Genomic DNA, 5,540 nt, shown 5'->3' with positions numbered 1-5,540 from the left:
AACCAGGCCAAATATACCTATGTCAGAGCATTAGAATAAAGGTGCTTCCATGCTATTGAATAGATTGAAAATTCCATATCAGCAACTCATCTTCAAATTTGATGTAAAGAACTCAAAAATGTAACCACTTATGTGAATTACCAGAGTAAAGCAATGGAACAGGTAGTTAATAGGTAATCATATAAAAAAATTACTCTTGTATAAAATACATCAAGGCCAGGTAAACACTGACAGAGGTGATGCTCTAATAACTAGCTATGTGGAGCAACATCAAACACTTGCTCATAAATAAATAATACAGATGACACCCCATGGAATCAGTTTTAACATAATAGAAGTTCAATATGATTTAGACTGAGCGTTGAACTTGAATATAGAAAAAACAAACAACAAGTTAGAAAATTTATGAAAAAATACATTTTGCTACTCCAGATATATTCTCTCATTAAGCAAAATACATGGTGACACCACAATGCCAATGCAGAAGATGATTGCTGTGAATATAACGCTGCACATGCTTCTTCTGCTTAGGTTATTTGGACATGAAACGCAGTAATTGTATTTTATCATTGTAGAAGTCGTTCCATTATATAGCCATCAATTCCAAACATGATACAACAGGCAGCATTGAATCTGGAACAAAGGAATAATCTTGGTGACATCAACTGAGTGAACTTGAGTAACATATAAGAATATAACAAATCACCACTGGTATTCACATTACATGCATTTCAATTTAATGCACAATATATGCACTGCAGAACACCTTGGTAAGAGGACTATCCACTTAGAAAATAAAAAAAGCTAATCCATACAATATTATGGGCCAAATTCAGTACCAAAATATTCTTAAGCACTCCATTTAGGAGGATCTGAATTCAAGATATTGCCCACCCTGTTCCTCTAAATGATGCAACAAGATGATGAGCCCAGATAAGAAGAAACATTTATGCACATTATTGAATAAGACACTCAAGTTTAATGCAATAGAAGCATAATTATAATAGCATCCAAAGTATATTAATCAAGAAACGATACTGAATTTCAAAGTGTCAGAATGACTTTAGCAAACACGATGGTAGTTCTCAAATCAGACAGTCACCAAAACAGCTTAACATAAGAGCAACCAGTGACTCCATTTAATTACTCCAGAAGTATTTTGAAAACACTTTTTCAATGTAAAGAAGCAATTTGGATGCTATGGAAGTAATGAAAAATTATAACTGAAAAATTGTCAGAAAATAAGCAAAGGCAATGTGAAATAAAAGAACTTGCAATAGATATAGTTTAATCTTACATTCAAGAAAACTTGTCAATTTGAGAAGCTACCTTATTTGATAGATGATAAGCATTAGCAAAGACTGCATGCTTATTTTACAACAAATGTGCTGATTTCTCAAAATGTAATAGATGAATGAGAATGTTAACAAATACGTCATTTAAAAATATACACATGTAGTCATATCTCAGCAAAATACCAAGTCCAGGTGACATGTATGGAAGATAGGAAAGGACTTACACCACCTAAAGACAATAAAATGAGGCATAATAGAAACAGACAAACTATGTACAAGAGATTTTAGAAGTCCATGACTCAGGGTAATATAGGTGCTTATGACATGAATAAACACACAAATAAAGACATGCTCAATATCTCCAGCCCATAAGACTGCATGTAGTCTTCAAAAAACACTTAACCTATCCTAGAAACAAGACCTTGGATTCATCCAGCCTTCGACTATGCCAAACATGAATTACACACAGGTGATTTTTTCCAAGGAAAACTATCGAGAAACCACTGGTCAATGATTTTGGTTTCAAACAAAAAATTTGCATCATTTCACATTTTAATATAGCATTGAAGTACTCTATCAAAGAAGTAAACAAATAGGACTTTAACAATGAAAATAGCAATGAGGTACTTCTTAATTAATTACTAAAAAGTCCTCTTTATTTTCTTCCTTTAGCCGCAGTGAGTTCAAATATGGTATCACAAAATGAAGGTAGTTTCAAAATCATTTGAATTGTCAATATCAGCAATGTTTTTGATTTGTAAATTAGTTCACAGACCCCAAGAATACAATGAAGCTATGAAGGGAAAGTAGAGATATCACTTAAGCAATTGCTTGTGCATGCTTGCCACTTCTTACTTTGTACAAACTTGAACCAATAATTAAAGAGTATGTTTAATTACCACATCCTTTTAATAATAATACTTCAGGCAGCGCCTGACACCGAGAACCTAAACTATTGAATGGACGATGAGGATACATAAATGCTTTGTTGATGCCATTGATCCCTAATAAATGCCCTGGCATCACTATCAATCCACCAGTTGTTTGTAAGAAACATTTCCAATGAACCCATTTATAAAGGGATCGATAGTACTTGTACAATCATATTTTTACAGCCTAGAGCTAATAGGTAATTGTCTCTCAGGCTGGTTAATAATCTAAACAGGACAGCCGTTCGCGCTACTTTTGAATAATTTCATAAGTTAATCGTCATAAGAAGAGATAAGTGGGCAGTGAAACTTGTGCTATCTGTTGAGCGTAGGTATGTGGGTTACAGCAAAGGACGATGGAATTGAAAATGCTACTCAAGATGAACAAAAGAAAACAAAGCCCAACAACCAGATGACTGATAGACAATAACCCAATTGAACGGTGCCACAATACTTCGTTATCACCAATAATAATACCGTTCATCACAATGCACTGACACTGATAACATCATAAACACACTCTCTCAGCAAATGCCAATAGTATGAATAACAGAACAACCTTAATACGTACCTACATACCACACTCGATGGCTCTTCAACTTCAGCAAAGGATAAGACTTTCAATTCAAGACCGGCAATCGAATATTAGAGGTCTCCTCATGGTGTAATAGGCTTCAGACGATTCGCGACGCCGAAAATCGTCGGAACATCATTGGGCTTTTAATATTTTCCAGCCTCTCTTCCGAGCGGATTCAAATTTTGATTCGATAAGTGCACCTGTGGCAAGGAAAACTCGCAGGAAAATGTTTTCTTAATGATTAAATGGCTAAATAAATACATGCATGTAATATAGGTTGACTATAATATTAATTAAGGAAGGTTTCGCGGCTTATATAAATCGCATGTAATTACAAGGTGTAAAATCCAAAATGGATTCGAATGCAATTACCTACAAACATTCGTTACCAACAACATATAGTTCCAAAAGGGACATGAATATTACATGATTTCAGTATGTCTTTAATGAAAACTGGTATCATTGATTGTATCACACGTAAAGTTCCTCACGATATTTCAAACGTGAAAGCACTTATATGTTACAGGTATAACTTTCAAGGACACTTACAAGTATAACTTTCACGCGACGAAATAATAACAACTTACCACATTCCATTGTGTGAATAAGTTGCGTATTCTAGTTTATTGTTTAAATTAATTAATTAAATGTAGCACGGGTTAATTGTATCAGTAATACGACACTATCAAAGTGTAAAAACCATTGACACAAATAACCTTAAACCTATACATGAAAAACTCTCAACAATAGCAGGAATTATTATGCACTCTTTTCTGTTTACATTACGTATACAACGTAAAACTGATTGGCAAAGGTATTAATCTTTGAAGTAAATCACAGCCTTTCATCAAATTATGCCGAAACTAAGTAAGAACTTGATCTTCATATGAATACTTACCCAATACATTGAATTACATCAACTTCTAACTCACCTCACAAATAGTGGAAGACGGCTATGATTGCCACTCATCCATCCCCCACATTTGTAGCCATTTAGCCCTTACCTGAGGATTACAAGGAAAAACAAAAGCGCGGAACACATCCCTACAACTAATGGAACAGTTTGGTGCAGAAGAACCGCCCATCTCTCTTATTTATCAATTACAAAAATGTAAAAAACTGCACCAACTCGACGTTACACCTATGCTACAACACAGACCGCCATTAATGATGAGAGTGAAGATGGCAGACTGCGACGACTCAACTTCGTAGTTATTATATGGCAATATAGAGGACTCTGGTGGCGATCTCTTCTGGTGGACTCTGGAAGTCCCAGCAGCGGCTTTACGCTGGATGCTGGTTCGTATTTAGGCGAGTTGTATTTCTGCTTCAAATTATCTATCTTGGGTTTGGAATGGCTCTGTCAAGAACTCACTCTCCTTCAAAAAATTAAATAAGCTTAGAATTTCAGATTTTATCGGCAATATTTCGTCAACTTAGCGAAATGATTTCTCGAGAAGAGACTTTTGATTTTCTAATTAACCGGGAAATGCTACTTTTTTGCCGGCTTCAGTAGGAATAATCCTGAACTAACACACTTAGCTCTAAAAATTATTTTAAAATGCTTATGTCGTAGTAGGCATTTACTCTTGAGTAAATTTTTTTGTATCATTATTGACAATATTTAATTCAATTCATAATTCTTTAAATGTCTACAATATGACCTTACCCTTTTTTTTCCTAGGTCATAATTTTCATAAGCAAAGATGGAATGTTTAAGATTGACATTTTTTTATAACGCTAACTTAGTTTTCATCGCTGTCTTTAACATTTATTTCAGGAATAATTAGCTCATACTTCCCACTAATTCATCTTGGACTAACAATATTTGGTACATGGATTAGAGCTCCTCAATAGCATGCTGTGTTTGTTCTATGGTCGCCTCTTAGGCCACAATCACCAATCGCGGTAAATTTAATATTATGATATTCGATAATGTTCCGCCCGCTAGAGATAGTAACTTATGTTAGAATATGTCAATTATTGGTCCGCAGATACGCCATTGAAGATGATTATGATTGGGATTTTCAGCGCTAACGATAATTGCTAAAATTTTAAGCTGAAAAGATGACTCAATTCGTTCCATTCGTTTATTTTTCTATATTTCTTATTCAATTATTTAATGCAGGAAAATTTGAGGAGGATGTGCATGCTGCGTTAGCCAGAGAGGAAGGCGGTATAGGACGTGTGTATGTTATGATCAAACTAACGAGTAGATGTGGTCAATTACTATAAAGTAGAAGTAGTGGTTGAATGTGAAAGTTACGGGGAATGGGAGTGATGGAATATGTTCAACCGCCGTGGTCGAGACAAATGAATAGTGAGAATATGGGACGTGGTGGAATTGGGGTGAAAGTGATTCGTGATGGAGCTGAATCTGAATGGACCAATTATTTAGAGGTCGTCTCCCGGGTGGGAGCTGTCCTTGCGTCTCACACATCAAATGTCGACGCTGCTTGAAATAAGTAATGCTTTTATGAAGGAGAGTGAAATCATTTATGAAATCAGAGTGAAAGTTTATAATAAATTTTTAGTTCTCGTATAAGATAGGCATTACAGTTTCGTTTTTCCTGCCATTGTCACTAGTACGTTTTACCGTATGGAATCGATAATCTTGCTGCTAGAGTGAGAGATTGAAGTTTGAAAATGGTGTACGTACTTTGCGCAGGTTCAAATGTTGCAAATTTTATCCCTTTTTCCGAATCGTCCGTATTGATGCATCAACATCCCTTGTGGAAT

At 35.1% G+C, this 5,540-nt stretch overlaps 1 long non-coding RNA gene across 2 annotated transcripts; it reads right to left on the bottom strand.

Annotated features, from left to right (window-relative positions):
• Window positions 1-566: 566 nt before the first annotated feature.
• LOC124158988 lies at window positions 567-2,840 on the bottom strand. Of its 2 annotated transcripts, none has more exons than XR_006864892.1 (2): window positions 2,804-2,840; window positions 567-633 (listed from the first exon to the last, which is right to left on the bottom strand). It is a non-coding gene; the product is annotated as an uncharacterized LOC124158988 (long non-coding RNA). The 2 variants fall into 2 exon arrangements; XR_006864893.1 differs by having other exon boundaries at window positions 2,800-2,836.
• Between the last annotated feature and the right edge of the window lie 2,700 nt (window positions 2,841-5,540).

This window comes from Ischnura elegans, chromosome 5 (genome assembly GCF_921293095.1).
Source record: "Ischnura elegans chromosome 5, ioIscEleg1.1, whole genome shotgun sequence".
NCBI classification, from domain to species: Eukaryota; Metazoa; Arthropoda; class Insecta; order Odonata; family Coenagrionidae; genus Ischnura; species Ischnura elegans.
This window is presented reverse-complemented; position numbering and strand designations above follow the sequence as displayed.